This window comes from Charadrius vociferus, unplaced genomic scaffold (assembly GCF_000708025.1).
Source record: "Charadrius vociferus isolate BGI_N301 unplaced genomic scaffold, ASM70802v2 scaffold424, whole genome shotgun sequence".
Classification (NCBI taxonomy): Eukaryota; Metazoa; Chordata; class Aves; order Charadriiformes; family Charadriidae; genus Charadrius; species Charadrius vociferus.
This window is the reverse complement of record NW_009648151.1, coordinates 56,789-65,660: the sequence shown is the minus strand read 5'-3', so window position 1 is coordinate 65,660 and position 8,872 is coordinate 56,789.

Genomic DNA, 8,872 nt, shown 5'->3' with positions numbered 1-8,872 from the left:
GCTGGCGTGGGATAGATAAGTTCCTTTATTCCCTGTCTCCCCAGCCTCTTCATTTTGAGCAGAATTAGCCAAGATACAGTCAAGACAATGAAACAGAGCACTCAGAGAAAGGAAGAGTCACCGTTCTTGTTTTGCTTTTTATATCAACGATCACTCTCATCGGTAAAATATCCCAGTGCCCCCAAGGAGCGTAATAACAAACATGACTAACGCCTCTCATGGGTGGTTTGCTCCTCGCTCCTGCATGTTGCATTGGAAGTTTTAGCTTAGGCTAGGTTCTCTTTCTTGCTCTTTTTTTTTTATTTTATTTTTTTTTTTAATTGGCAATGGGTATCCAGGTCTGTGTCAGGAAAATGACTTTGGAGAAGGATGTCTGCTCCAGGAACAGAAGGCGACAGAGCCTGTGGGGTCCTTCAGATCATTTTTGGGCACGCCATTCCCCAAGCAAAGTGCTGTAAGCAGCCAAAAAATCACTCCTACACAAATGGGGGGGAGGGGGACGGGACAGTGCCACTTTCGTAGGGGGAAATATGTCTGTAACACCGCAGTCTTCTTCCAAATTCCATTTTTTCCCCATCCGGCTGCTCTCTAGGAGGCAACTGCCTCGGACATGTCTCTAAGAGGCCCTGGGCAGTGGGAGGAGAAAAGCATTGCAAGGTTTAGAGCAAAATTAGAGATATTTTGTGCTCCTCAGATACTTTGCTTTTCTGTAAGGAGTTTGGTTTCCTTGCCTCCTTCCATCCCCCAGCCACGAGCAAGCAAAAAGAGGCCTTTGGTAGTTTGTCAGTGGTTTGTGTTATTGTCACCCCATAAAAGCTGGTGGACTAAAACGTCTCGGCAGTGCGGTGTGATGAGCGGTGGGTGTCTTTAGGCTGACATGCAGACAGGCTGGTGGCACAAATCCCACTGCTCTCCAAAGCCAGAGTTTGGCTTCATTTGATATGTAAAGAAATGGTCTACTTTCATTCTTTTAAGGAATTTTATTTTTATTTCCAGTTCCTGATGAAGCCAACAAGGCAGGGATGTTCTGACCAAAGAAAAATTTGAGCATTTCAATGCTATTCTGTAATGACTCTTTTTCTTGCTCCCTTGTTGATGTCCTGAGTCTTTCTGCTTGGTGAAAAAATAGCGAGATGGAAGAAATTCTCTATATGTACATTGTTTTCAGCTGCATTTCACTCCTCCAGTGTCAGGCCCATATTCCTCAGCTGCTTTTCCCATGTCAGAAGAAACCATAACTTTTCAGAGCATGAAAAGATGTGAGTAAGCCCATCAGAGGCCTGCAGATGAATCAGGTGGGAAATGACCCCTCAGCAGACCTTTAGCTACGGTGGTACCTCAGGCTTTGTGTCTGCCCCTGCCCACAGCTCTCTGTTACTGAAGACGCTGAACTGAAATGACTGCAGTGTTTGGAGGTTTGCATTTTGGGGCATCCAGGCTCAAAATCATAGAATCATGGAATTACAGAATGGTTAGAGTTGGAAAGGACCTTGAAGATCATCCAGTTCCACCCCCCTGCCCTGGGCAGGGATATCTCCCACCAGCCCAGGTTGCTCCAAGCCCCGTCCAACCTGGCCTTGAACACCTCCAGGGATGGGGCAGCCACAGCTTCTCTGGGCAAACTGCGCCAGGGGCCCAGCACCCTCAGAGTCGTGAATTTCTTCCTAATATCTGTTCTAAATCTCCCCTCTTCCAGTTTGAAGCCATTCCCCCTCGTCCTATCACTACATGCCCTTGTAAAAAGTCCTTCCCCAGCTCGCCTGGAGCCCCTTTAGGGACTGGAAGGGTCTCCAAGGTCTCCTCAGAGTCTTCTTTTCTCCAGGCTGAACAACCCCGACTATCTCAGCCTGTCCTAAAATCCCTGCTGGCTCCTCTAGATAGTCCATCATGGGCTTCACCTGAATTTTGCTTCTTTGAGCTAAGAGTCTGTGTGGCCCCAGTGCACATCCTAGGCTGTTGGTGTATGAATTCATACCATTACACCAGTTTTGCTATAACTCTTGTGTTTTAGAGTCCTTCTCTGGAGCGGCTGCACCCTGCATTAGCAGTGTGCCCAGGGTGATGTTCTTTACCAAGACGAGAGTCATGCACAGGGCAAGGTCCAATAAACTGCAGCCTCCCTTGTTAAACAGCCCTGCTTCATCCAGCTAATTATTGTCATCTGCCTCCTGATGGTGTGGCCTTTTCTATTTTTTCCAGAAAATGGCTTTCCGTGAGAGGGAGGCAGCGCTTTCTGTTTTCTTTTCCTTTTAATACAAGCTAGGAACAAAAATGAGAGTCTATGACACAGGACTGTACTGATGGAACACCTCATGGTGCATCTTGCAACCTGGCTCTGATGCTTTTCTCCTGGCATCAGCAGCAAAGCACAGAAAGGCAAAAAAAGAGAAGAGTCCTTGCTCTCAGCTGCAATGCTCGGTGCAACAGAATTCCAAAATGTAGCTGCCAAATGATTTTCTTTGTGTGTGTGGCCCGAGAGATATTTGGGAGAACATTTGTCACAAGCCAGTTTTGCAAGGAAAATATATCATTCATGGCAGGGCAAGACCTTCACGTACCAGTCTCCTTCCCTGCCTGGCCCCCCAGCAACCAGTTTTCAAGGCTTTGCTCCGAAACACTGAGGTCTTTCAGCTTCTGAATGAAATGGCTCTAATTATGGTGAATGTCTCTGTTGGGTGATGCTCCAGTTCCCTCTCTCATAACATGCTCTGCCACATCCTAACAGCTGGTATAGTTTGGCCCACCTCCATGTCCTACTACACAGCTCTGTTGATTTACACTAGCTGGGAAAATACAGCTGATATATTCCCATAAAGACCATTATTTCAAAATATTACAGTATTACCCCTGAGGGAAAAGGGCAAGCTATCTTGAAAAGTATTATGTCGGTGGCTTTGTAGCGTTTATTCATTTGAAAAAATACCCGTGATTTAATAAAACAGTTTTGACTTAATGCTATTTCCAAATCTGAGGATTTAGACCTTGCGTGCATCCAGATGGCTTTATATTTTTTGATGAATTCCCCCCCACATCCTCACCCCCTTCCAGTTTTATATCAATTATGTTGCTCCCCAAGGTAGGCAAATGACATTCATTATAGAAAATTCCCATCTGATTGTTTAGTTTCGTCCGCAAAACAGAAAGTATCTTAATCATGCTAAAGCAGGCAGCCCACGAGTGTTTCATGTGCAGCTACAAAAGTCCTTGTTGAGGGGAAGGGAGGTGGGGAAAGGAGGCAAAAATCTGAATACAATTAACAGTGCCCTTGTCAGGAAAGTGATAAAAGAGTCCCTGAGGGACCATCCCTTTTCCTGCTAGAAAACAGATCCCTGTAGAAAACAATTAACATCCTCAAAGTGAGCTGGGATTGTGCTGCCCAGCTCCGGGCTACCTGCTGGGGGAAGATCACAGAATCACAGAATGGTCAGTGTTGGAAGGGCCCTCTGGAGCTCCCCCAGTGCCACCCCCTGCCAGAGCAGGGGCACCTCCAGCAGTGGCACAGGACGGCGTCCAGGCGGGGTTCGGATGGCTCCAGAGTGGGAGACTCCCCCACCTCTCTGGGCAGCCTGTGCCACTGCTCTGCCACCCTCACAGTGAAGTTTTTCCTCATGTTCAGATGGAATTTTCTGTTCCAGTTTGTGCCCGTTGCCCCTTGTCCTGTCACTGGGCACCACTGAGCAGAGTCTGGCCCCATCCTCTTGCCACCTGCCCTTTAGATATTGATCAGCATTGATGAGATCCCCTCTCAGCCTTCTCTTCTCCAGGCTGAACAGCCCCAGGGCTCTCAGCCTTTCCTCATAAGAGAGATGCTCCAGTCCCTTGACCATCTTCATAGCCCTCTGCTGGACTCTCTCCAGCAGTTCCTTGTCTCTCTTGAACTGGAGAGCCCAGAACTAGGCACTCCTTCCTGCCGGGACAAGGCTCTGGAGGTACTAAGAGACGTGGGGAGCAAGAGGAAAATTCATCTCTGGGTTTACTTGTCCTTAACAACCTCACCCCACCACGAAGGATTTGCTGTCCCTGCATAGGGCAGAGGGTTGTGAAACACGGTTGTTTCGCTCCCAAGAGAAGAGGGACCCAGCACAGGCACGACTTTGTCCTCTGCACATGGGAGACGGAGCAGAAAGCAAGATTTGGGAGAGGGGGAGGAAGAACAGGAAACTTAAAATCCACCTGAGATTAATGACTTTAACATGTACAACATGTTTTGTTTTGTTTTGTTTTCCCCTCAGGACCTGTTTCATCAGTCAGACAGAGTTTGATTAAATATCTCAGCAGAGCAGTGGTTTATTCATCTAGAGCAAAAGTTACCCCCTGTTCAGGGAAGCAGCATTAGCTTTGTTTTCTGATTATAAGAGCAACAATAATAATAAAAATAATAACAATGGTATGCATCGTGGATCGTTTTTATTTGCTTTTTGTTAAGAGTAAGTGGACTGCATTTTGTCAGTATTGTAAAGACAAAATGAGTTATTTTAAAGATCCTTTCTGGATTGTGTGGAGGTTGTTTTTTTTTTCTCTTTTAAGTGGAATTTTTCAAGGTATTCACCAGAACCACATGGCCTCAAAATTTCTCTTAAGAAAATAAAAATGCAGAAGGTATCATGTAATTGCACGACTGCAGGAGCTGGGACTTGAAGGGAAATACTGCAAAGGCTGTAGAGCTTATGAGAAAGCCACCAGACCTGAAACGCAGCATGGAGGTTCTTGTGCTGCCATCCTTGCACGGATGAGCTTCAGACTTAAAAGTGGTCATGGGTTGAGTTACTTTGAGAGTTTGTCCACTCGTACAACACGGCAACAACTCAAATCAGGATGGCTCGCGTGCCTCAAGCTGAACATGTGTATAAGTGTTCTTCTGGATCCGGGCCAAAGCGTTGAAAACCTCGGAGAACTGAATCCTATAAATGCCAGATATCGATATCTCAGATCTCGCTCAGGGGTAACTGCTGACAAACACGAGCTTTTTAAAGCGGAGACCTGTGTTTCTTTCAAATTTTCTAACCCTGGGCCCAAATTCATTCAGTCTGGGATTGGGTCTGTAGCGTTGCTCAGTGGTGATGAACGATGAACCCGGGCAGGAGCAAAGGTGGAACTATAAAATAATTATAGGATAATTATAAGCATAATCTTATCCTAAATTTCAAGCTATTTGGAATAATCTTAATTGTCTGAAGGTCTAGGGATGGGTGACAGCTCAACTTCAACAACCCCAAGTATCTCTCTCAAAATTCATACTGAATTTCAGAGGAAAGAGAGATTTTAAGTCCATCATTCTAGGCGGTTTCCTTCCTTCCCCATTTTTTCTCATCCTAAAATTCAAGATATTTAGGATTATCCCAGATTATAGCATCTCATCTTACATTTCAAGCTATTTTGGATTATCCTAAATTACAATGGACTTAAAATTTCTCTTTTCTCTGAAATTCAGTAAGAATTTTAAGAAAGCAGTTGATCCTCAAGGAGGTGGCATCTAGGAATGCCACGCATTCCTCGAGCTTCAGATAATTAGCATTATCATAAACGGCCTGAAATTTAAGACAAGATGCTATAATCTGGGTCGTTATAAAAGAAATCATTAATAGCAGCAACTGCATCATCAAAGAAAACCAATGGGTAGGCATATCTCAAATCAAATGCCCCCCAGGTATAAGACGTTGATCATCCAAAGGAGGATCCAGACCTTTCTCTGTCGGGTGCAGACGCAGAAAACACGCACCACCTGCAGCTACTTTCCACCCTGCTACCTGCTCAATATGCAATTTATTTTACAAAGTGCTGCACATGTTGACCAGGGCCAGGCACAGGCAGGAAAACTGTTTTCTTTTCTAAGCTCCTGCTCCATCCAGGGCTGCTCTCCTCATCTGGCTTGGACAGATTAAAATACCGCCTCGGTGCTCACCTCTGCAGGTGCTTCCTTCCTTGCTGCAGGCAGCGTGCAAGCTGCGAGGGGTGCGAGCTGGAAGCATCCTTGTGTTTGGGGAAAGTGGGAAATGATGGCTAGCAATTCCCTGTACATCCACGCTTGAGGAGCAGCCCTCGGCACGGCATAAAAGCGTCAAGCTGACAGTTGCAAAGAATTGGCTGATTTAAGGCAGCCGCAACTCCCCAGCTTGCCCTGACCCCCACACATAACTCTTCCTCCCCTCTCAGTAGGGCTCCTCTCAGCAGTGAAGCATCTGGTGCTGGTTCAAGGCTTTGCTTTGACCTTGGCGCTGTGGGAGACCCCTGGCCATCAGGGCTTGGAAGAGGAACTTCAAGGGGGCACCCAAGGGCATTTCAAATAGTATTGACATTTAAGCAATTGAATTTCACCTCTGCATCTGGTGATGCAAGGACTCAAGGACACTTTCTTCCCTCCATAGCACTGATCCCAAGGGCTCTTCCAGGACCGCTATGGACCATCAAACCGGGTGACACTCAAAAATGAGCTCTGCAAAGCCATGGGGCTGATCCTGCATCACAATTGCCACTGACACACATAGGCCAGGTCAGATCTCCAGAGCTGGTCTTTACAGCCCCGAATCACCAAGAGGGGCTTCTGAGTTAAAGAAGACCTTAGTGAACAGTCCCAAGCTGTTGAATTAATTTCCCCAGGAGGAATTCACCTCCTCTGACATTGCACAGGCCGTGGAGCAAGCTGTCCTCAGCTCCCTGCGCTGTCAATACAGATATTTCTAGAGTGCTAGAAATTTGGCATGCCTCCAAAGAGGGGATGAGGATAAGACGAATTGTGTCCATTGGGAGTTTGCGTGACCCTTTTCATGTAGACATCCATAGAGCAGATGTCAGAGGTCGGGTGAGATTTATCCTTAGCCTGATGCTTGTTGTAGAGATCCTTCTGTTTTGATTTTTGGTCTTGTTATAAACCAAGCTAATTAGTTGTTGAGCATAGCTAGACAATTAGCATTAGAGCATGATGCTATATAACTAACTCCTATGCCCAAAATGATTACAGCTGACATCTATTATTTTACATGAATTGCTTAAAGACACTTCCAAATAAAACAACGAAACTCAATGGGTGAAATCAAGCATTGTAAACATGTAAACAGAGCTGGTTAGATTTACCTTTTCCTCTTCTCTCCATTAGAGGGAATATTTTCATCTTGGGATTTGCACATAATTCCAAGGAAACTAAAAAAGTTACTTTTTTGTGGAGTTTATAAAGAAAATCAAACCATTCAAGCGCACTGTCCACTTTGCGGTTGCAATCAAATGTCAGACTCATGGCCCCTGAACTTGACTCTTGTTGTTAATTGCTCTGGTACAAAGTGACTTTTTTTCCCAACCATTAAAGAGGCTATTCCAGATAATAAAATGTAAACAAAGAAACTTCAAAGAAGAAAATGAATGCCATGCCATAACTGTGTTTTACATGAACACTGAATTGCTGGTAGAGGATTTCTCCTTGTGAAATATTTTCCATTACTCTATGTAGTCTGGTTAATAGCCTAAGTACCCTGGCTTACCTTTAGGAGACTTAGATTAGACGAGAGATCTTCCTGCCTAGAAACACACTGATCATCCTTTCAACGTCATCCTTTCTCCTCAAAATGATCTTGGCCAGTCTAACGAGATTGACCTTCTTTCTTGTTGTTGATATCCTGCTGGTACTTTTGAACACTTCTCTCAACCTTATGTGTACTGGATGAAATATATGAGAATAAAGGAATCACGGAGAATGAGCTGAAATGCTCCAAAGCAAAAAAGTCAGCGCTCAAGGGGAAGATGCTCCAAAGTGCCTTTTAGACACCTAAATGCAAGAGTTACACTCGAGTGCCTTAGTGACTAATATATTATTGTATATTTTGTCCTTTTTTAGTCCAGAGCAATTTTTCCTCCCCAGCTTTACAACTGATGTGGGTATATAAAAAGGACAGATATAAAGGAATTGAGTCTGGGAACTCACCAAAATTTTTATTAAATAAAGCTTCCACCCTCCACAGATCTCGAATCCCGTCCAAGTTTTCCCTCTGCACCAGATCCCATGTTTTTTCAGGTGCTCTCATGCAGAGAGGCACCTGGGGTGAGAATCATCTCATGCAGCTTCAGGTGCCAGCGATGGAGACACCTCCATCTGAGCTGATCCAGCACAGTCTTCATGATGCATGGGCGCGAGGAAGGGATGAACTGACTGTGTCCTCTCTGTTACTCTGCCTTTTAGCCTGGTAGGAACGTATGTTTTGTGTTTTGCCTGGTTTACCTCTGAGATCTGGCCAGTCTCACCCAATTCTGGATTATAATTGAATCCAGGACTGGTTCTGCTGGGTTGCATGCTACGGGACTTTTCACCCCTCTAGCCGGGGCTAGGTAACGGAGTTATGTTATGTTAGAAACCCACCTCCGTTGGATTTCCATTTATCATCACTCTGTAACTGCGGCTGACACAAAAAAGATTAAAGCAATAAAACCCAAAATAGAACATCTTCTTGCAGGGTTTGGGGTTTTTTTTTGTTTTTTTTTTTTTTTGAAGGCCCAAAGTTTTCAACTAGGATTTGCCTTGACAGGATAAAGTACATTTTCAGACTCGGCTTCTTAATGGGCTACATCTGCTTAATGTAATTTTGCATCTGAACTGTGTGTCTTGTCAGACACAAGCACAGTCAGAGCTGCACTCAGCCGTGCTCACTTTCCCTGGAATCAGATAAACTCAGCCCAATAAATTAGTTTTACTGCTCTTGGTATCACCCTGTTATCGTTGCGAGTGATTTAGTCTGGGCTTCCCAAACTGCCCCATTCTTTCCCAATGAAAGGAACTGAACTCCCAAAACAAATATAAACAAATGATTCCTTCTTTCCCTTTCTTTTCTTCTTTCCCTTTCCTTTCTTCTGCTCTCTCTTGCTCTTTCTCTCTTTTTATTTTGCTTTC